This window comes from Lithobates pipiens, unplaced genomic scaffold (assembly GCF_037356315.1).
Source record: "Lithobates pipiens isolate NorthernLeopardFrog02 unplaced genomic scaffold, aLitPip1_a1.2 Scaffold_23, whole genome shotgun sequence".
Lineage (NCBI taxonomy): Eukaryota > Metazoa > Chordata > Amphibia > Anura > Ranidae > Lithobates > Lithobates pipiens.
Window position 1 is genome coordinate 37840572 of NW_027507785.1, and position 24877 is coordinate 37865448.

Here is a 24877-nt window from a genome sequence, read left to right on the forward strand (position 1 = left end):
ATGGGACCCCGTATGCCGTTGAGAGAAGGTCTGATAGAGGTGAGGCTCCCGGGAGCCACTTTGACCGATGGCACCTCAAGGGCGGTTCGTCCTGTACGCATCAGGGGATGTTGAGGCCCTGGGGATGTTGTGTGGAAAGTGTGAGAGGCTGTTCGTGAACCCCTGGCCATTTGTCCATTGTTTTGCCTGTGGGGAGTATTTCTTTAAAGTGGAGCAGTCAATTGTACTACTAAGGGCCTACCGCGTGGACTGAGCCAGGGGAGTGACAACCGAGGAGTCGTCCATCTTCGCCCCTTCGGTGAGGCCTACCACAGTGGTGATACCTGTAGTTGCTGACACCTCTGAGAGAGATGCCGCTGCTTCTACCACTGCGACTGCCGAAGAGACCACTTTGGAGCAGATGGACACTGCTTCTACTACCATTACTGAAATCACCATGCCTCCTTTGGAGAAAGTGGGGAGTACAAAGTCTTCCTGGAACCGACATGGAAAACCGCTACAGAGTCCGGCTAGATCCCATCGGCGGAAGAAGGTTGCTTCGGGAAAAATTCTGACTGTGAGTAAACCTTTAGTGAATTATTTATTGGCGGAGGAATATCGAGATTCAGATGTAGAGTCTTTGTCAGATACTGGAGATGATGACATTTTGGGGACATTGTCTCAGGAGTTGTTGTGGGCTGGAGGGGATGATGTAGCTACCACTTGTACAGATGTTTCGGACTGGCTATCTTTAACCTCAGGGGGTGGAACACCAAGTGCGGAAAACCCCAACATGGTAAATGTGACTCTCCCTAAACCCGTGAATTTGCCCACACTTTAAAGGGATTCTGCCCCGTTGGTACAAAGGTCACAAACTCCTGCATATAGCCCGGGGAAGGAAGTGCCCGTGCACTGCCAAGACTTGCAAGGTCACAGCGACTCTTTCATAAGAGAGTAGTCAAAGAGTACGGGTTTGAATTCCCCTATGTCCCAAAAGACATTATGAACATTATTGAGGAGAACCGCGAGGCATGGTACAAGGACGATGTTTGGAGCTATTTAAAAGTACCAAAGCCGTTTCAAAAAAATACTTTTTCACCGGAGCTGTATGAATGGTTTATTGGATGTCTACAGCATTGGAGTTACGGTCGGCATATTTATGGAGACAAAATTGTGATTTGCAGACCGGACAAAGACAGTGCCGTTTATTTCATTATCACTGTGTATGCACAGGGGAAAGGTTTAACTTTGCCTGATCCCCGTTTCTACTGGTGAACTGTTCCTGAGTCAAGTCTTTGAATTTGCAAGGAGAGTTTTTCCAGGTCTTTATCTTTTTGCATTTTTCTTTGGAACTACTGAACTATGGGGTAGTTAGACAGGGCCAGTTACACAGAGAAAGGAACATCTGTCGTGTCAAGATCACTTTACTGGATACAGAACCATACTAATAAGAGACTGCACCTTAGCGGCCCATACTACTAGGTCGCATGAGTCGGCGCAATTAGCACTGTTTTATAAGTAGAGAAAAAAAAGGGGGTTTTAAAAGTTTTAAAGTTTAGAGGAGATGGATCCACTGAAATTGGATGGAATCCTGCCTTCTAATAGTCTGTGTACAGTGTATTGTTTGCATGTTTTCCTTCTCTTTCAGGATTTACCAAAGAGCATCTATCGAGTTGCCGAAGAATGGGTGGTTTAAATAGACAGGCTTGGGTGGTAATCTTTATGTATGATAATTCTTTGTTTAACAATGTCTTTACACATACTGGAAATGTTGTTGTTTTCCTTCACTTTTTCCCATTCTTACCACCAACGTTCAGGTACTCTAAGGTTTTTTTGATAGAGCTAGTTTGTTATCTCTGGGTTTCTTTTTTCCTGACTTTCCAAGACGATAAGGACATCGTCTAAATAAGCAGGGGGAGTGTGTAGCGGTGGCTCCTGAAGAGCACGCGCTATGCGTTTTTCAAAGTTAACCACTTGCTTACTGGGCACTTAAACCCCCCTCAGTCCCAGACCAATTTTCAGCTTTCAGCGCTGATGCACTTTGAGTGACAATTACGCGGTCATACAACACTGTACCCAAATGAAATTTTTATCATTTTTTTCCCACAAATAGAGCTTTCTTTTGGTGGTATTTAGTTACAGCTCGGAGTTTTATTTTTTGCTAAACAAACAAAAAAAGATGCAAAAAAAAAAAATCATGTTTTAATAGTTTGTTATAAAATTTTGCAAACGGGTCATTTTTCTCCTTCATTGAAGTGCGCTGATTAGGCGGCACTGATAGGCTGCATTGGTGGGCACTGATGGGCTGCATTGGTGGGCACTGATGGGCTGCATTGGTGGGCACTGATAGGCTGCACCGGTGGGCACTGATAGGCATAGTTAAGGCGGCACTAATAGGCACAGATAAGGCGGCACCGATGGGCACAGATAAGGCGGCACTGATGGGCAAAGATGGGCACAGATAAGATGGCACGGATGGGTGGCACGGATAAGTGGCACAGATAGATGGGACTGATGGGCACTGATAGGTGGCACTGATAGGTGGCTCTGATAGGTGGCACTGCTGGGCACTGATGGGCGGCACTGCTGGGCACAGATGGGCGGCACTGCTGGGCTCTGATGGGCGGCACTGGGGTGCAGCACCTTTGAGGCAGATTGGGTGGCACTGTGGGTGGCACTGTGGGGTGGCACTGTGGGTGGCACTGTGGGTGGCACTGTGGGTGGCACTGTGGGCACTATGGGCACTGACGGGGGGCACTGACGGGGGGCACTTACTTTTGCTTTATTTTACTTCAGGATGGCACTGCGGGAGGCAGGTGGGCACAGGCAGGTGGCAGGTGGTCCCTTGTATTGATGGCCGTGATCGGGACTGATGTCCCGATCACGGCCGCCGGTGATCTGCTTTTTTTTTCTCTCCTCGCGCTGTCAGCGCGAGGAGGAATAATAGCCGATTACCGGCTCCGTTCTATCACATGATCAGCTGTCATTGGCTGACAGCTGATCACGTGATAAGGGGTCGGGATCGACCCCTTACACGGATCGGTGATCAGGCGAGTCTCACGGACTCTCCGATCACAGAGCGCGCCCGCTCGTAACCGGGACGACGTCAATAGACGTAGTCCCGGAAATGTAGGTCCGCGCTAATGCCGTCATTTGGCAATAGCGCGGATCTGTAGTGGTTAAAGTTATGCCTAAACTGCAGTTTGATTTGGGTACAATTGTCTAAATTAACTTCAGCATCAGTCTGACTGGACTGTGAGATGTTAAGCCTGGCCACAGGGGGCACTGTCTCTTCTGGTAGGCATAGAACTATGGTCTGGTTGGGTGCTTAAGTTACCTTCTCTTGGAGCCCGCCCAGTGGGAGTGGCGCTCTTGCTGTGCTTTCTGGGGGAGGGTATTTAAGATGCGGACATCACGTGGTTCGGGGTTCCGGTCCAGAAGGATGTACTGACTTCATGGTCCTGGTCTTCCTGACCAGCCCCCAGGAAAGCTATGGCCTGGGGTGCGGTTACACCCGATCTTTATATCTCTGGCTGGCTAGCCCGAGACAAGGAAACTAAAGGAGGATTCTGAGGTGGTTGGGTGCCGTCTCTGGTTTGGGAGAGACCCAGTAACTTCAAGCATTCCAGGAGAGGACTCTTCAGAAGAAGACCACGTACGGATTGGTTTCTTAGTAAGCTCCTGGAAGGGCTGAAGTACCCAAGAGAATCCGGTCTCGTGGATATCGCCAAGCTGGCTGAAAGATCCAGGTATCCTACGAGTGTTCTTCAAGTTTAGTTTCCCTACATGTTCTACAACAATGTCTGTGGCAGAGACATTATCTCGTATGTTCTACAACAACGTCTGTGGCAGAGACCCGCTCCTGACTAAGCACCTTGTTGGCTGCTAGGCCTTGTGAGAGAAGGACTGTCCAACTTGAGTGAACATCCAGTTGCGAATAGCTATTCTGTGGATACAGTCAAAGTAAGAATGTTCTTCAACATTTTGACTTTGACATTAAGAGTAGGGATGGCCGAACTGTTCGCCCGGCGGTCGTTTCGCGGCAAATTTTGTGTGTTCGCGATTTGCCCGATCGGCGGACTATTGCCGCTGTTCGCCCGGCGGACATATGTGTTTACAATGTGAAAGAACTTTGACCCATGATGACACATCCATCATGGGGTACAGGACAGCCAATTGAGACATTTCAGCACATGAACAATTGGACATTCCCCCTACCTTATAAATAGACCTGATCTGGCGGCCATTTTACATTCTGTCTTATTTCAGTGTAGAGACAGGACGCTGTGTGGAGCAGGGAGAGACTGTAGTGACACAAATCGCTAGCTTTTAGGTCCACAAAAGTCCTTTTAAGGACTGGTATGGTATAGGTGTAGTACAGTATATAGGGTTGAGTGCACTGCTGTGCTGGTGATTGCAGCAGCCAGTCTTTTGTCAGTGCAGGGAGGGACAGGACGCTGTGTGCAGCAGGGACAGTCAGTTTAATCACTAGCTATTACTATCAGGTCCACAAAGGTCCTTTTAAGGACTGGTATAGGTGTACAGTATATAGGATTGTACATGTATAATATACTTTCTTCTAAATATAGAAAGAATATTATACTTGACTGCTGCCCTATTCTGCAGCAGTCCTTTATCAGTGTAGGGACTGAGGTACAGCCTGCAAATCACTAGCTACTTGGTCCACAAAGGTCCTTGTAAGGACTGGTATAGGTGTACAATATATAGGGTTGTGGTGCACTGCTGCAGATTGCTGCCCTATTCTGCAGCAGTCCTTTATCAGTGTAGGGACTGAGGTACAGTCTGCAAATCACTAGCTACTTGGTCCACAAAGGTCCTTGTAAGGACTGGTATAGGTGTACTATTTGGAGGGTTGTGGTGCACTGCTGCAGATTGCTGCCCTATTCTGCAGCAGTCATTTATCAGTGTAGGGACTGAGGTAAAGTCTGCAAATCACTAGCTACTTGGTCCACAAAGGTCCTTGTAAGGACTGGTATAGGTGTACTATTTGGAGGGTTGTGGTGCACTGCTGCAGATTGCTGCCCTATTCTGCAGCAGTCCGTTATCAGTGTAGGGACTGAGGTACAGTCTACAAATCACTAGCTACTTGGTCCACAAAGGTCCTTGTAAGGACTGGTATAGGTGTACTATTTGGAGGGTTGTGGTGCACTGCTGCAGATTGCTGCCCTATTCTGCAGCAGTCCTTTATCAGTGTAGGGACTGAGGTACAGTCTGCAAATCACTAGCTACTTGGTCCACAAAGGTCCTTGTAAGGACTGGTATAGCTGTACTATTTGGTGTGCAGTATATAAGTGTGTAATACACGTAAAAAATACTTGCACAGATAGGAAGCATAGTATAGTGCATTTCCACTGTGCAGCATTGTGACTGCTGAGCGGTTCTGCAGCTATACTACAGAGAGCGACAAACGCAATAAAAAAAAAAGTATTATAACTGGTGTGATAGACCAGTGGCCCCCAAAAACAACAGATCGAAGCGGGGTGTTTTATATGCCTTCTTCCACATACATACTGCACTTCTCTAGAGACTTTTGTCACAGGGTCTTTTAAAAAATGACAAGCAGAGGAAGAGGCAGGCCCTTCCACAGGGGTGGTAAGGGTAGGGCAGAAGCAACAGACTTGAGCCAAAGTGGCAAATTGCAGAAGGTGCGTGCGATTACGTCAAAGGATGCACCAGACTTGGTTGAGTGGCTCACTCAGCCTTACTCTTCTGCACCCTCCTCATCCTCTCGATCTGCACCCTCTTCTTCACTCTCTGCTATGTGCACCCCCAAAGACACTACCACCAACACCACCACCACCATATACCTTCCACTTGAGTCACAGGAATTATTTTCTGATCCATATCAAGACATTTCCAATGCGCAGCCACTCTTGGCATTGGATCAGGAAGAGGAGGTAGCAAGAACCGCCACTCAGCAGTCTGACGACAGTACCCAGATCAGCCCAAGGAGGAGGTTTGTCCCCTGCTGTTGCTGCCTACTCCGAGATCTCTAATTATAGCGGTGGGGAAGGTGACGTCGATGATGACGTGTCTAGTGATGCCACGTGGGTGCCCACAAGAGATAAAGAGGAGGGGAGTTCAGAGGGAGATATGGACCAGCAGATAGGGAGGAGAAGCAGGAAGAACTTAGATTGCACAGGAGGGACAAAGCAGAATGCGAATGTATCGGAGCAAGGCATCAACCATGTACGGTCACATCTGGCGCTCCCAGGATGCCGGCACATGGCTCCGCAGTGTGGGCTTTTTTTTAACGTGTCCGCTGCTGACAATAGTGTTGCCATCTGCAATCTTTGCAGTCAACGCATAAGTCGCGGTAAGCCCAATACTCACCTAGGGATGACCACCTTAAGAAGGCACATGAGCTGCCATCACCAAGCCCAGTGGGAGCAACGGAACACACAAAGCCACACTCCAGCCTCGTCTTCTACTTCTCCTTCTCCTCTCTGCTCACAATTGTCCTCCACTCCACCTTCCATCACGGCAAGCTCACGTTTTTCTGCAAAAAGGCAGGCTTCCGTGGGCCAAATGTTCGAGCGTAAAAAAATGACGATGCTGGATAACCGTCTTGCCCAACAGTTGACCACTGGCTTGTCAGAACTCATAGCCCGCCAACTACTGCCATATAAACTTGTGGACTCGGAGGCCTTTCAAAAATTTGTGGCCATTGGAACACCACAATGGAAGGTCCCAGGAAGGAAGTGTTTCTCACAGAAGGGCATCCCAGAGCTATATGGCCATGTTCAGCGGCAAGTGAATGTATCTCTGGCACACAGTGTCGGTGCCAAGATACATCTGACCACAGACACGTGGTCTAGCAGGGAAGGTATATCACTTTTACTGCCCACTGGGTGAACCTTCTGACGGCAGTCAAGCATGTAACCCGTGGCACCCATGTAGATTTGGTTTTACCGCCACGGATTGCATGCAGGCCTGGCTCTTCTTCTCCTCCTCCTCCTACTCCATCCTCCTCCCTCTCCTCCTCAGCTGACTCCTCCTTTTCCGCTGCTAGCGTCTCTTCCGCTGCGCCGCCCAAGCTCCCCAGAACCTATTCGACATGCCAGGTAAGACGTTGCCATGTCGTGCTGCATCTGTTGTGCCTGGAAGCCAAGAGCCACACTGGCCCTGCACTCCTTTCAGCTTTGCGTTCACAGGCAGATCAGTGGCTAACACTGCTAAATTTGACAGTTGGTAAAGTGGTGTGTGACAACGGTGCCAATCTGCTTAGCGAATTGAAACAGGGCAAAATTACGCACGTGCCATGCACACGTCTTAAACTTGGTCGTGCAGCGATTCGTTGTCAAATACCCTGGGGTCCAGGACATCTTGCGGCAGGCAAGGAAAATCTCGGCCCATTTCTGAAGATCTTACACGGCCATGGCTTGCCTTGCTGACATTCAGCGGCGACACAATCTGCCGGTCAGACGTCTTATTTGGAAGATGAGGAAGTCGCAATGCTGGATGAATTCCCAGGGGGGGGCTACTCTATCTGAGACAAGTCAACAACAGGAGTCTGAAGAGGAGTCAGAGGAGGATGGTGCCGGGGCGGATGAGGAGGAGCAAGAAGAGTGTGCTTTAAACCTTTCTGGGATCCCTGTTGTTGTGCGTGGATTGGGAGAGGAAAACGAGGAGGACAACATTATCATGGATGATGAGCAGGAGCCTGGCCACCACAACGCTTCCAGTTTAGTGCAAATGGGGGCCTTCATGCTCCAGTGTTTTAACAGGGACCCCCGTATAAAAAGCATAAGGGTCAAGGACCAGTACTGGGTGGCAACGTACTTAGACCCCCGGTACAAACACAAAATGGCAGAAATGTTACCACCGTCACAGAGGGCTGTCAGAATGGAGCACTTCCAAGCCTTGCTTCGAGAATTGCTGCATTCTGCTTTTGCGTGCGCTGGCAGAGGAGCAATTCCCACTCCCAGAGAAGGAGTTGCGGGTACCAATCCAACAGCGCCTGCAAGAAGAGGGCGGTTTGAAGATGTGTTGGTGACTTCTGATATGAGGTCATTCTTTCAGCCGACCCATCGACAGGTCTCATCCGGATCCAGCATCAGGGAACGTCTAGACCGACAGGTGTCCGACTACATCGGGTTAACGGCCGATGTGGACGCTCTGAGGAGTGATGAACCCCTGGGCTACTGGGTGGGCAGGCTTGACCTCTGGCCAGAGCTTGCCCAATTTGCAATGGAACTGTTGGCTTGCCCCTCATCCTGTGTCCTGTCTGAAAGAACATTCAGCGCAGCAGGGGGGATCGTGACCGATAAGCGCACTCGCCTAGCTCATGACAGTGTTGACTACCTCACATTTCTGAAAATGAATGAGTCATGGATCTCGGAGGAATTCAACACATGTGACCAGTAGACCATGTATATGTCTATAAGCAATTTATTTAATCGAGCACACAGACCTTTTTTCTACATTTGACTCACTTCCTTGTACATAAAAAGCACACAGTACTATATGCTCGTACCCTCCTGTTTGAAGAAGTTGAGTAGTGTCATATTTTTGGGGCCCAGCAGCGAGTTGCTGGTATCAGTGCTGCTGTCAGTGCTCTCTATCACGGTGCTGCTGTCAGTGCTCTCTATCTTGGTGCAGGTGTCAGTGCTCTATATCACGGTGCTGGTGTCAGTGCTCTTGAAATGTGAAGGACCTAACCCACAGTCACTTCAGCCACCCGTTAACCATAATATCTAACCCCTCCAAATCCCCTCACAAATGACATGACAAGATTTTGGATTAAATGGCCTTGATGGCCTTTTATTAACAATTACTTTGAGATTAAATAAACAACATTTTAAATAACTCTTAACCAACTTTTATGTACTTTTGGGGTCTTTGAGGGGAACCCAGCCCACTGGTCACTGCGACAAACTTCTTTTTACTTTAGGCCTCCAGTCGCAAGCCCCCGGACCCGGAGACGGTACTCAACTTTCGCAGTGACCCACCTTTTACCCTTTCCAGGTTAACCCCCTGTTAACCAGAAGGTACCTGATAACCCCATCCACAGATGGGTACCAACCATGTTAACCCCATACCACAGATGGGTACCAACCATGTTAAACCCCATACCACAGATGGGTACCAACCATGTTAACCCCATACCACAGATGGGTACCAACCATGTTAACCCCATACCACAGATGGGTACCAAGCATGTTAAACCCATACCACAGATGGGTACCAACCATGCTAACCCCATACCACAGATGGGTACCAACCATGTTAACCCCCATACCACGGATGCATATAACATCCATATTCTCCTCCTTCAAAGATCCAACCACTGCCATGGAATGTCCGTACAGCCCCTATTATAATTAACCATACTCGGGAGGGTGGGTGGGAATCTTTTCCTCCGTCGCTCACTACTGACGTCACTCCCCCTCCTGCCTACTAGTTTTCTAACCCGAGCGCCTCCTCTTCTCCGACCACTCCCTTTTTCTTAAAGGAGACAAAAAAATTTTCCCTACAAGCATGACTGTGCTGTCCACACCTGTCATGCCGTCCCTACGCTTATCCTTTTCTCTCCTTCTACTCCGGGACTCTCTATATCACAGTGCTGGTGTCAGTGCTCTATATCACGGTGCTGGTGTCAGTGCACTCTATCACGGTGCTGGTGTCAGTGCTCTCTATCATGGTGCTGGTGTCAGTGCTCTCTTTCTCGGTGCTGATGTCAGTGCTCTATATCACGGTGCTGGTGTCAGTGCTCTATATCATGGTGCTGGTGTCAGTGCACTCTCTCACGGTGCTGGTGTCAGTGCTCTATATCACGGTGCTGGTGTCAGTGCACTCTATCACGGTGCTGGTGTCCGTGCTCTATATCACAGTGCTGGTGTCAGTGTACTCTATCACGGTGCTGGTGTCAGTGCTCTATATCACGGTGCCGGTGTCAGTGCACTCTATCACGGTGCTGGTGTCAGTGCTCTATATCATGGTGCTGGTGATCATCTCATGCACACTCGTCATAGCCTACCCTGACCTTTCCTCTCCTCCATTGCCTTCATGGGCTCCTGAATTGTCAAAATTTCACATATAAAAAAAGAATGCTTGTAGTTGTCGATCCCAGATTCACTTCATACATGTGTTATGTCAGTGGCCATGTGGTGGGACTATGTGTGCACAGCTAGTAATTATTTTGTGGCTGGAGATATGACCTGTAGGTTTTTAAAGTTCGCCTGCCATTGAAGTCAATGGGGCCTGCCACAAACTTTGCGGTTTGCGAACTTTCGGCCGCGTTGGCGGTTCGCGTTCGTGAAACGTCCTGTCGGAAGTTCGTCCATCTCTAATTAAGAGTACCTGAACTTCCTTTCCAACCCTCTGATCCCAGTTTAAGAGACTGTTCATTGTGTACGTTTTTGCAAATAAAATCCATTCAAGTGGATCTGTTGTCAGTCTCTCGAGTTACTGGGCCATCTACCACGGGACACCCCTAGACGTGAAGCGAGTGGACCAGAAGGTAACGGTAAGCCCAAATCTCACCATCAGCTCCTTCGGGGGTTAGTGCTGCACATGAAATACATATATGTGAGCAGTTTTATCTGTCCAAAGGATTTCTAATTCTATCCATCTAATCCTGAGATTTCCAGGACTCTTCTTTGTTTTCTCTTCTCCCCTGTTGCTTCATTGTGTGACATGCCAGGAATTAATTCAAAGAGACTTTGAAGTTAATTAAAAGTCAAATTTAAGAACTTGGTTCTGGGGGGGGGGGCATCAGTGTTGACCACTGAGTTATAATGTAACCTGTATATTTAAACCAGAAAAATAAAAGCACTCATTTTATTTTTTGTCTCATATCATCTCATATGGGCGGTTCACACCAGAACACTGTGCAGGAAGGGTGCATTCTGTGCACGTTTCCTCCATTGTATTCACAGTACACTGCCTTTGCAATCTGCTGCAAGTGTCAATCCATTGTTAATGGCTCCTCAAACATAGCTGGTACCACAGTACCATGCGATTTGGTGCATCATGTTTTTAAAAAGTAGCGAATGCACTACCTTTTCTGCATTCTGGTGTAATTCACAGCTCATTCAACTGAATGGGCTGCAAAACCACACTGCAGGGGAGGGCACAGGAATCACACAGGAATCCTAAACGTGTTCATGCGTGACTCCGGTGTGAATCGGCCCTCAATTGTTCTAACACTCTGCAATCACTGCTTCTGTCACAGACAGGACCATCTCTGTATCCACTAGGAATGGGTTTATCAGGAATTGTTACTGGTAACAGGGGCTTTGTAGATTTGCAGGCCACAGAGGAGCCACTGAGATATTTTTAGTTCCCCAATGCCCACCAGGGGACACTTGGTAAAACATTTTTTTATAAAAATTTCATTTGGGTACAGTGTAGCATGACAGTGCAATTGTCATTCAACATGTGAGAGCACTGAAAGCTGGTCTGGGCAGAAAGGGGGTTTAAGTGCCCAGTAGGCAAGTGGTTAAACATGTAATGCAATATATCTGAACTAAAAAAAAAAACAGTTTTTTTTTTTGCTATGCAAAGTTTGCTAGAAAAGGTATATAGCAGTGTGCAGAGGGTTCATGCAGAGTTTCAGGGAGCACTGGGGTGCGGGGATCACATGCACACTTGAATGCTTTACGAGTCATGGAGGTTTATAGGGGCCCCAGAAGATGCTGTAAGCAGGAACAGTGGAGGAACATGGGGTCACAGACGTGTACAGGGATCACAGATAATGCTCGCAATTAAGAATCTGTGGACTACAAGAGCATTAGGGACCACAGGAGACACCATGGTTGCAGTGGTGCATCACGGTACTGTATGTCAGGAGACAGAGCAGGCACTTGGAAGGCATAGTGGGCTCGGCAGCTAGCCCATTGACACTTGCTTGTATGCCAAACAACATGCCAGTTGGACCTTTAAGACAAAGCCTGGCCAGAGATTGGATGCACAAGTCAGGGGGCACGTGCACAGGGGAAGCGCCTTGAGAGCAGGAGCGTGGAGCAGGTGCGTGTGAGAGCTTCATGTTAAATGATGCCAATTCTGCTTGCCTAAGGCTCCCGCCTTTGTCCCATCATAAAATATAACCTTACAGTTTAAAAACCCGGAATGAATTAACATTATACTCCAGGAAATTTTCACACAAACAGCTGTTTTCATCTTTTGGGTCTCTTCAGTGCAAGCTTGCCAACATTATACCATGAATCTGATGAAGTCATCTTCCCGACACAAATACAAGTTATAAATCTAACTCCTATAATTCCATTTTTTCTCCTTTGCTACCCTTAGTACTGATTCTAGGGAATAAACTGCTCCACCCCCCCCCCCCCCCCCCCAACGGTTTACTAATTTATCAACCAGACAATTAAAACCAAATACAAATTTTGACTATTGTGAGTGTATCGGTGAATGTCATTGCCGTGTCTTGTTGAGTGATGTTAATGCAATTATATATTGAAGGCCAGAAGAGAAGAAGACACAAGGGATCTATCATTCTTCCAGATATGGCTACAGGGCGAATAGCACGGACGTAGTGTCCAAACCAGTCATCTGGATCGCTCTGAGATTTATGTATTGCCTTTACACAGTAACATTTATTTTCTATTTAGGGGGCTGTAAAACGAAACGAGATAGTTTACAGTACAACTAGGATAATAATAACCTACTAGACAAAATGGACCTAAAGCTGAGCTCCATGCAAACAGTTAAATACGCAACTAAAATGCATACAGTGTTTTAAAGTAAAACCGAAGGCAAAACTTTTATATTTAACTGCTTCAGCCTCGGAAGATTTTACCCCCTTTCCAGACCAGAGCACTTTTTGAGATTCGGCGCTGCGTCGCTTTAACTGACAATTGTGCAATCGTGCAACGTTACACCGAAAGAAAATTGACGTCCTTTTTTTCCCCACAAATAGAGATTTCTTTTGGTGGTATCTGATCACTTCTGTGTTTTTTTTTATTTTTTGCATTATAAACAAAAAAAAGCAAAAATTTTGAAAAAAACTTTTTGCTATAATAAATATCCAAAAAATAAATAAAAAAACAAATGTTTTCCTCAGTTTAGGCCAATATGTATTCTTCTACATATTTTTGGTAAAAAAAAATTTAGGGTAGACATTACAATACAATACAATGCAAGACAGGGAGAATCAGAGGGCTGTGCTCGTTAGAGCTTACTATCTAGGAAGGAGGGTCAAGTTATACAAAAGGGTAATAGCTGTGGGGGATGAGCTAATGGAGAAAATAGTGCAGTTGTTAGATAGAGGCAGGATAGGCTTCTCTGAAGAGGAAAGTGTTCAGGGATCGCCTAAAAGTGGATACATTTGGATACATTCTGACAGATTGGGGTAGGGAGTTCCAGAGGATGGGCGAAGTCCAGGAGGCAGATATGGGAGGAGGTGATGAGGGAGCTAGAGAGCAGGAGGTCTTGGGAGGAACGAAGTGGGCGATTAGGTTGGTATTTTGAGAGTTGTGGATGGCTTTGTAAGTAAGTGTTAGTATTTTGAATTTAATTTGTTGGGGAAGTGGCAGCCAATGGAGGGATTGGCAGAGAGGGGTAGCAGACACTGTGCGGTTTGTAAGGTGGATGAGTCTAGCAACAGCATTCATGATGGACTGAAGGGGGTAGTCTATTAAAAGGTAAGCCAATGAGGAGGGAGTTGCAGTAGTCAAGGCGAGCGATAACCAGGGAGTGAATCAGGAGCTTTGTGGTTTCATTGGTTAGAAAGGGACGTAGTTTAGAGATGTTGCGGAGGTTGAGGCGGCAAGCTTTGGAAAGTGATTGGATGTGGGGCTGATTACTGTGTAAATCACACTGGCAGGGAAGGGATTAAACACTAAGGGGCAATCACGGGGCTAAGTGTGTCCTAGGGAGTGATTCTAACTATGGGGGGGATGGGCTAACACTGACACCAGAGCGATCACTGCCCCCGATAACAGGGAGCAGTAGTTCCCTGTCATGTCACTACTCAGAACAGGGAAATGCCTTGTTTACATAGGCATCTCCCCGTTCTGCTGCTCCGTGACATGATTGCGGGACACCGGTGAACATCAAGTCCACGGGACCCGCGGGCACGGTCACGCTGTACGTGGCGGGCACGCGTGCCCGTTACCCCCTGCAAATTAAAGGGGACATACAGGTACGCCTATTTGCCCACCGCTGCCATTGTGCCAACGTATATTGGCGTGTGGTGGTCGGCAAGTGGTTAATATTTATTATTTTCTTTATTTTATTCATTTGAAACAGTGTAAGGTTTTTTTTTTTGTTGTAAATTCTGTCCCCTTTGGGTAGTTTCCCTTCACTTCCTGTCCCATAGCCAAATCAGGACGTGAGAGGGAATCCCTGGTTGTCACTGGGGTCACCACAACTAGTCTCCCGATCGGAAGATTTCCCCTCCTGTTCTGGTGACAACCCAAAATCTGGGATTTTCCTCCACTTTCACTTTTGGCTATCTCCCTAGTGAGGTCACAGACGGCAATGAAAAAAAAAAAAAAAACTGAGAAGAGTACTAATCCCTCTTCACTCTATTCAAAACTTACACTTTAACCGCAAAATATTTGTAATTCTGATCGCAGAACCAGGTGAGTGTCTTCGCTTTTCTCCACTGCAATTAAAGCGGTAGTAAACTGCCATTAATGACAAAAAATATAAATTGCATACTAGCACATTATGAGAGACTTACTTTAGAACAAAGCTCTCCAGCGGTGAGAGGGCTAACATCCCCTCCGGTCTTCCTTCACAGGTTTGTGTCCTTCAGCTACATGAGTGGCCGGTGGCGCTATGACGTCACTCCCACTGTTTACGGCACGGGCACTGTATGCCGGACCTTCAGAGCGCATGCTCTGATATCGTCACTGGCTGAAAGCACTCTGAATATCTCCTAAATTGTGCAAGTTTAGGAGATATTTACAATACCTACAGGTAGGCCTTATTATAGGCTTACCTGTAGGTGAAAATGGCAGAACAGACTTTACTACCACTTTAAGGATTAATTTCTTAGTCACTGACCTGTTCCCAGCCTGGAGAGAGGACAATAAAGAATTATCACCACAATCATGAGGTCATCACATTGCTCGCTATGATTTGTCCTCCCGTCTGCAACCTCCCAGTGTTAGATTGCTAGCACTATTCAATGCAGTAGATATAACGGTATGTTAGTTCATTGGTTTTGTAAATCCTAAATATTATGGGGTGTATTTCAGGGCTGCTGTTAGAAATCATGGGGCCCCGTACAGTCTTCCTGAATGGGCCCCACCAACCCCAGCTACACCCTACCCACCCCCCTGGGGTGCAGCAAAACAGCGGAATTGACTTTATCCCCCCACACCTCAAAAATAAAAAAAAGTCCCACCTCCTGGGCTCCTCTGTTGACCAGATGGGGCCAAGGGAAATGTAATTTAAGCACTGGTAAATAAGTAGGAGCTGGGGTGTGATCAAGGAAAATCCATGTATTTATTTAGGCATAAATGAACAATAAAATTGTCCTGGGTCCCCCCTATTTAGCTGATGGGGCCCAGAGAAATGTAAATTAAGTACTGATAAACAAGCAGGAGTGGGGGTGGGGTCTAGTAAAATCCATTTATTCATTTAGATAGAGATGAGGAAAAGAATTGCACTAGCCCCACCCTGTTTAGCTGATGGGGCTTGAGCCCACTACAACAGGACCAGTTGTACTGCCTTATCAGCAGCCCTGGTGTATTTATAAAAAAAATTACCCTGCGATTGTATGAGCATTTGCAAATAATACACTGTCTGAAATGTTGTTTTCTGAAATTTAAATTGTTGTTTGCAGGGCAAATCTAACATTCTTCTAATATCCTAAGAACATTCCATCCTAAAAAAACAACAAAAAAAAAAAAAACGTGTCTACGAACTTTCAAAGAGAAGAGAAAATAACCTAAAACAATAAAAGCCTTAAGCCAGCCATACATAGACTGAAATTTCCATTCATGTACAGGCAGGCTGAATGTATCAAAATCAATCCATTGATCGACTTGGGCACAACCAGCCTGTCAAATTGTTCTATATATGATTACTGCTACTGGCTATAGCTGCCGACAGTAATCTTTGTATTCTACTGGCCGGGAAGGCCCCCTGCTGGCAGAGTACAATAGCGCTGCAGGAGGCATTCTCCTATCGACACCGACTGTGTTGATGGGGGAATTAAGCAAACTTGTTTCCTTCCACCACAAGTGTAAGGAAAGAAAATAGATTCATCTATGGCTTGTCCAAGAACATTCAATCAGAAGTAGCTGAATGCTGCCCATAGATGGGTTCACTTTTTTTTGATCAGCTAGTGGGCTGATCGAAAAAAGATAGAACTAATTCCCCCATCCACACAAAAGCGAATTGGACAAAGGAATCCTCCCCGCTGTGCTATTATATTCCGACAGTGGTGACTCTTCTGTTGTCAGAATACACTGATTAGCACTGCTGTCAAAAGGATGCAGCCGCTGATCGAAGAAAAATTCTCCAACATTACTATTCATCAGAAGACGATTATTAGATTGACATCTGTTGAGTGGTAATGGCCATAGATGACCAGTCTCTGCTGAACTGGCCAATTTTGTTTGATCCATCCATAACCAGCTTTTAAGGCCAGCCGAACAAAACTCCACCCAAAATAATCAAAACAATAGCCTAAGAACATTCAACAAGATGAAAAAATAGCCTAAAAAAATAGCCTAAGAACGTTCAACCAGAGGAGAAACTAGCCTAGAACATCAGCCCAAGGACATTCAACCAAAAACAGGGTACAACATTTCCCTAAAAATATTAAACCAGAAGAGAAAATAGCCTAAAACAACAGCCTAAGAACATTCAACCAAAAGAGTCCTGTGTGATGTCGCCCAATACTCGATGCCCAGGTTCAGTCAGGCAAGCATATATGGTGTTTGTTATTATGTTATATTGTTTCATTGAAATCATTGAAATTTATGTTATGAGTTTTTCCAAGATATACCGTATATATATATATATATATATATATATATATATATATATATATATATATATATACGTGTGTGTTACACCTATTCAATACATATGTTATACAAATAATTTTAATAATACGGATACTTATTTATGTTTTGTATATATTTTAATTCTTTTATCAGCACCTACCCAGTTTTGTCTTGAGGAAGCATTTTGATGTGAAACGCGTTGACTATACACGTGCAGTATATACCTAGAATGGATTGATTTATAACAACAATTTTTTGATAGAATCCATGCCTCCTTGTTTGATATTTGGGTATCTGGTGACCTTGTCCAGTTGAGGGTGTTGTACTATTTTCTATTTAGTGTCAACTTTTCTATTCTGTGTTTTTTTATTTTTTATTTTTGTAATAAAGATATTTATATTTTATATATACTTCCTTCACCTCATGTTGTGCCCACAATGTCCCTTTTTCTTTGAGGTAGCTTTTACTGCCTCAATCCTTTATATTCAATCAAAAGAGAAAATAGCCTAAAACAGCCGAAGAACATTCAACCAAAAATAGCCAGAAAGACATTAACCTAAGGGAATTTAACCTTAGGAGAAAATACCTTAAGAAATTTGATTTTGCCCCATATGCCCTGTTTACACAATCAATTGTTTCTGCCCCATACATACAACACTCACTGCTTTATACTGTATATAATGTGCAAAAAAATCCTTAACCTTAATTAGCGAATGCTAGTTAATTTGCATAGGCCAAATGTACATGTATTTTCACTGCAAGTGTTCCTAACATGTAAACTGTCCCTAATACTAAAGTATGATTCAAGCCTCTCCTGCTTGAACCCTTAACCACTTGCAGACCGGACCATTTTGCTGGTCAAAGACCAGACCACTTTTTGCGATTCGGCACTGCGTCGCTTTAACTGACAATTGCGCGGTCGTGCGACGTGGCTCCCAAACAAAATTAACGTCCTTTTTTTCCCACAAATAGAGCTTTCTTTTGGTGGTATTTGATCACCCCTGCAGTTTTTATTTTTTGCGCTATAACCAAAAATAGAGCGACAATTTTGAAAAAAACGCATTATTTTTTACTTTTTGTTATAATAAATATCCCCCAAAAATATATAAAAAAAAATTTTTTTCCCCTCAGTTTAGGCCGATACGTATTCTTCTACATATTTTTGGTAAAAAAAATCGCAATAAGCGATTATTGATTGGTTTGCGCAAAAGTTATAGCGTTTACAAAATAGGGATAGTTTTATAGCATTTTTATTAATAATTTTTTATTATTTTTTTTTTACTAGTAATGGCGGGGATCAGCGATTTTTATTGTGACTGCGACATTGTGGGGGACCCATCGGACATTTTTGATACATTTTTGGGACCATTGTCATTTATACAGTAATCACTGCTATATAAATGCAGTGATTCCTGTGTAAATGACACTGGCAGCGAAAGGGTTAACCAGTGGGTGGCAGTGTAGGGGTTAAGTGTTCCTAGGGGTGTGTTACTAACTGTGGGGGGGTTGGGCTTTCATTTAGTGAACACTGATCTCTGCTCCAATCACATGGAGCAGAGATCAGCATCACTAGTTGCTAGGCAGAATGGAGAAATGTTGTTTACACAGCATTTCCTCCATTCGGCCGCTCCGTGAGACGATCGCGGGGATGCCCGCGGCGATCGAGTCCGCGGGTCCCGCGACCGGACTCACGGGGGTCCCGACCAGCGCGGGAGCGCGCATTGAATATTGGACGTACCTGTACGCCAATATGCCTGCCCGTGCCATTCTGTCGACGTACATCGTCGTGCGCTGGTCGGGAAGTGGTTAAGGACCGAGCCTCTTTCTGAGATTTGTTGTTTACAAGTTAAAAGCAGTGTTTTTTGCTAGAAAATTACTTAGAATCCCCAAATATTATAAAAAAAAATTTCTAACACCCTAGAGAATAGAGAGAAGCAGTCGTTGCAATACTTTCTGCCACAACATATTTGCGCAGCGGTCTTACAAGCGCACAAGTGCAATTTTTGCTGGAAAAAATACACTTTTTAAAATTAGAAATAAGACAACAATAAAGTTAGTACTTTTTTTTTATATTGTGAAAGATAATGTTACGCCGAGTAAATTGACACCCAACATGTCACGTTTCAAAATTGTGCCCGCTCGTGGAATAGCAACAAACTTTTACCCTTAAAAATCTCCATAGGTGACGTTTAAAAAATTCTACAGGTTGCATGTTTTGAGTTACAGAGGAGGTCTAGGGCTAAAATTATTTGCCTCGCTCTACCGATCGCAGTGATATCTCACATGTGTGGTTTGAACACCTTTTTCATATGTGGGCGCTACTCATGTATGCATTCGCTTCTGCACACGAGCTCGTCAGGACAGGGCACGCTTTTCTTATTTATTTTACCTTTTATTTTTACACTTTTCTTTTTTATTTATTTTTATTGTGTCACTTTTGTTCCTATTACAAGGAATGTAAACATCCCTTGCAATAGAAAAAAAGCATGACAGGCCTCTTTAAATATGAGATCTGGGGTCAAAAAAACCTCAGATCTCATATTTACATTAAATGCAATAAAAAAAGAAAATATTAAAAATATGTTGTCATTTAAAAAAATTATTAAAAAAATGGCTCTTTAAGAGCTATGGGCGGAAGTGACATTTTGACGTTGCTTCCGCCCTGCATTGATATGAAGATGGGTGGGGGCCATCTTCCCCTCAGTCATCTCCATGCCCAGCAAGGGTGAAGATTCGATCGCCTTCACCGCTGCCGATGGCTCTGGTAAGCGGCGGAGGGCACCGGAGTGCGGCAGGAGGGGGGCCCTCTCCTGCTGCCGATAAAAGTGATCTTGCGGCGAATTCACCCCAGAGACCACTTTTATCTGAAACCAGACCGCTCACTGAAGAAGAGGATACCGGTGGTTATGGTAGCTAGCTGCTGCCATAACAATGATATTCCTCTTCAAAGTATCGACGTATAACGACGGTGGGCGGTCCGGAAGTGGTTAGTGGTTCTATAGGCATTGCATTCCCTGCAATATGGTAAAAAATGTCCCAGTACTTTTATTGCCCCCTCACCCACTGAGTGAGGTATACTTACCTGAGTCCTAACTTGATCCAGCACTCTGTCCAGTAACTCTCTCCTGCTGCCAATGGCTCCCATTGCTGTCAATCAACTACGATAAACTGAGAGCTGAGGGCGGTGGGGCTGAGCTGCGCAGTGTGTGTCAAAAGACGCAAACAGCCTGGCTCAGGATCGAGCCCACAGGTGTGCCCCTATAGCAAGTGCCTAGTTATGGGGGCACACAAAGAAGAGGAGGAACCAAGAGTACTGGCAGTGGACCCAAGAAGAGGAGGTTCGGGGCTGCTCTGTGCACCAACTTTGCACAGAGCAGGGAAGTATATCTTGTTTGTTCACTTTAACCTAAGCCCTATAAATAGTCATTAAAGTGGTTGTAAACCCTTACAAACCACTTTTACCTACAGGTAAGCCTAGATCAAGGCTTACCTGTAGGTCCAAGAAATATCTCCTAAACCTACACGGTTTAGGAGATATTTACAAAAAGACAGCCACCGCTGTCTACGGCGCATGCGCCGTAGACAGCTGCGCGCAGGCGCACTGGGCAGGCTGCAGATTGCGGCGATATGCCGCTCGTGTCGGCTCCCGTGCACATGCGCGGGAGTGATGTAATCGCGGCTCCAGCGAATCACAGTGCCGGAGCAGCGAGACCCGGAAGTCGCTCCGGGATACATGGCAGCGGCGAAGAGGAAGACGGAGGACCGCTTCGGGGATTTGTTCTCAGGTAAGTTATTCATAATGAGCTAGTATGCATAGCATACTAGCTCATTATGCCTTTGCCTTACAGGGTGTGTTTTTTTATTTTATTTTTTAGATTGCCTTTACTTCCTCTTTAAAGCCACACTGAACTTTCAATTGAAATCATCTAAAACATTCCAGGTGCTTCAAATCAAATAGTTTTTTTTTTTTGTTTGTTTGTTTGTTTTAAGCAGCTACAGCCTGAGTGGAAAAGCCTGTCATCTGCCTGCATGCTAAAGTGAAGGACCATTGCTCTCTATGTGGAAAACGTGCCCCCCTGTGGCTGGACAGTGTAAGGTGAAGCTTCAAACTGATGAGCTCATCTCTCTGTCGCTCTGCTCTCTCTTCCTATCAGCATGCACCTGGCACTGCATCAAAACTGATTACCACCTTGTGCTGCTTTGTCCCCTCCCAGCCTGAACTCTGCTGTACAAGGATTGGCAAAAGGATGATTTTAGGTCCATTTTAGGTTTTTACACTGCTTGAACTAAAAGCACTGATGTAATAGTGAATACAGAGCTGCATTCATTTGTCTTTCATCTTCCAGGAGGTCAGCTTTGGGCAAAAATGCCATTTGCATTTACTGATTTTTGAAGCTGACCTCTAGAAGAAGCATTTATGAATAATAATATAGTATTTTTCCTTAACATGTTTTTTTTTTTTTTTTTATATATACCTGAAGTTCTCCATTAATAAATCCCTGCAAATCCAGAGTTAAGGCTTCTTTTACAGCCTGGTGCTGATCTGTAATTTGCATTGTTCCAAATGAAACCTAATGACACCAGATGTCCATTGCTTTATAGGCCAGCCCCCTCTCTCCAATAGAAAACATTTTAGTAAGTGGCACTATTTGTTCTCTCTCCGTAGCCTGCTGTAATTGTTATTGCAAGCTTCCTAGCTTGTTGCCCTTTCTAGCTCCTCGGGGAGCCAGAGACGGACGCTCTGGCTCTTTAAGAGATCGTATAAAGCAGTGTAGGAAGTGTCTGTGTTACATGCCTGCAGCCGCTGGTCTCCGGGGGGTTGGAAATATAATTAGTTTTAATGATATTTCCTGGGGTAGCAATCAAAATGTAATGGCCAAAAAAGGATATTTTCAAGTTAACAACTGACAGTAGGAGAATGAAGGGGCCTTGGGTCACAGGAAGGACTTAGAGCCAAGTTGTCTGTTCAAGAGTAACACGTCCAGAAGAGGAAAAAAAAATGACCTTCTATGTATTTTTGGAAAATTTACATCTATTGATAAAACCGTGGCTCATTAGGGTGGCTTAGTGGATCAGAACTGTGGCCTTGCCGTACTGGTGTCCTTATCTCTCTCTACATAGAGTTTGTATCTTCTTCCCACAATCTGGAGAAGAAACTCCAGGGAACAAGTTATATAAGGGAATTTCTATTGCTAAAACGGTTGGGAATGGTGTACCCGCACCACCAGAGAGAGATCCACGCTGTACCCGCACAACCAGAGAGAGCCACGCTGCCCAGAACCACCAGAGGGAGAAAGACTGAGCCACTGCCAGGGTACACAGCCGTGCCACACTACTGACCAGAGCTGGCCAGAGAGAGTGAAGATCCAGCCAGAGGGATCACTGCTGCAGTTTTGCTGGGTCTGGTAAGAAGGCTTGTTGGCCATTATCCATTACTGTTTCTAGGGACTGAGCCATTAGCCATTAGGCCTAACCTGGTATCCTCCAAACCTAATACTGCCTACAGTACCTTGTTCACGGCTGCAATGCATGCCAACAAGCTCTAAGCCCACGTACACACGGTCGGAGATTTTGCCAACCAAATCCGTCGGATTTTGCCCGTCGGATTTAGTCCGACGGATTGTGTCCGAAACTGTTGCATACACACGGTCGGGCCAAGTTGTCGAAAAATCCGATCTTTCAGAACGTGATGACGTAATTTCGTTACGATGGGACTACATTCAGGCTAGTAGCCAATAGCTTTGATGTAGGAATTTGATCTGAGCATGCGTGGCACTTGGTCCGATCAAAATGCTCTACACATGATCGGATTAGGTCCGTCCGGCCCAGTTGGTCGGGAAATATTTCCAACATGTTGGAAAATTGGGTCGGACGGAGATTCGGACGGAATCAGTCCGATGCATACCACACACAGTCGGATTATCTGACGACACGGTCCGATAAGACTCATTCCGACAGATTCTCCGACCGTGTGTACAAGGGCTTACACTGGGCTGTCAACCCGAAAATAGAGGGATGGCGGAGGGGACACCATTTTTTACTGCACCAGGTGACACTAACCCTAGTGATGCCAATGGTACTGTTCAGCAAATATGGATCCTCTTCCATCTCCTGTTTAGTATGTCGACTGTTCGACTGTACATATTACCAAATTATGAAGTGGATTCCATGCTCAATATCAGATTCTAGCATTATATTTTGCTAAAATATGGCTGCACAGAATGGCTCATTAGTCCTGTCGACCTAGGGAAGCTTGATATCAATAGAGCCCTGGTAGGAAATGACTACATTTTCTATGTAAAGTGCAGTGGAATATGTTAGGGCTGATTTAAATAAATGACATAAACAAATGTATGTAAAAGCTGATTCACTCGAAAGGACATTACATTTTTCTGTGTACTTGTCAGGTGGAGAATGTCCAGTATGGAGGCTACACACTGAGTGGTGCCGCCTGTTTCGGTAACTGTCTTCTTTTAGTTTATAAATTGTACTTGTTTATGTTGTTATAAACAGCAATGTAACCTCTATTTTAATTGGATTTTTTGGTTACTATTACTATTTAAAGAGTGCCCTTCATATCAGATTAAGCACTTTTGTGAATGGGTGTTATGTCAAATTAGAATGCAACCCTGTTAAAATGCATGTAATTAATTGCAATACACAGCATTGGACAACAAAATAATGTTTGACCTGCTTTGGCTGCAATCCAAACACATCTTTGGACATTCTGTGTCTAAGGAAGCACAAAGTAGTTTGTAGCATTACCCCCGCTAGGGCCACTGGTATGTCGCCCAGGTTATCCCCACTTTTTTTTTCCACAGCCAGGTACACATACACTTTTGCTCGTTACTCCAATGACCAGTCTAGGGGTTTAGTTTTTGCTGTTTTATTTTAGAACTTGGATAGGGGACATCAAAATTGAACTATTCACACCAAGGACTCTAGCTTCCTTTCCTAGTGAAATTTGATTGAAGTCCTTGCAAAGGCAGATAAAGACTTCTTAAAAGCAGAGCAAACTGTTTGCAGCACAGTGCAATGTTCCTTAGTAAAGTAGTGGACAGTTCTACACATGGCTCTAAGAACACTAGCCAGTGTTCTTCTTTGTGTGGGCCCTTAAGAGGTGGAATAACTGTCTAAGGATCCTTAGGGTGTCTGTACAGGGTTCTGAAGCACCACTGATAGCCTTCTCTCTTTGTGATAGCAGACCAGATAGACTGTAGACTCTCTGTCTATGGTAGGATCAGGGTTACCACACAATCTTCAGGCTCTCAGATCTCCCATCTGAAGCCACATGTCAGCAATTCAGGCCCTCATGTCACCCAACGGAGGCCACATGGCAGCAAGTGCTGGGGAGGCAAAGCCTCCAAGCCTGACCAAGTGCTCCTTGAACATACATACCGGCACCCATCATGCCTAGGAGCACCTCCCCTTCCAATTGGCCAGGGCTGTATGCATATTCATGCTTCTCATCTGTCTAGTCTCCACTTGTAGCCCAGAACCTTCCTAGGTTGCTAAGCACCGGGACACTTAGCATAAGCAGCACCAGAGGACACTGAGCAGCCTACACTAATCGATCACAGCTCTCTGTTAAGCAGACAGCACATAAATTTACCTAGCTGTCTCTCTGTTAATCAAAGAAACCAAAAAATATAATCCACTCCCCCTAGCACCTACCTAGGAAGGTGCTATATAGGTTTAAATGCAGGTTCGAAACCCCTGGGGCTGCATGCAACTTTTTGGCACTTATTGTGCGGCCCTCATGGCCCCTGCAAACAGTAGTTTGTATTTTCCTTACCTAGATGTTTACTCTTCAGACTAAAGGGTTTGCTTTTTTTTTTCTCACAGTCTTACTTTTTTTGTTGTCCATCTTAAATGTGGCACAAATATTTTTTTTTTAATGGACTGAAGCATGTCTCCAGTCATCAACATCTCCCATAACATGTTTGGTC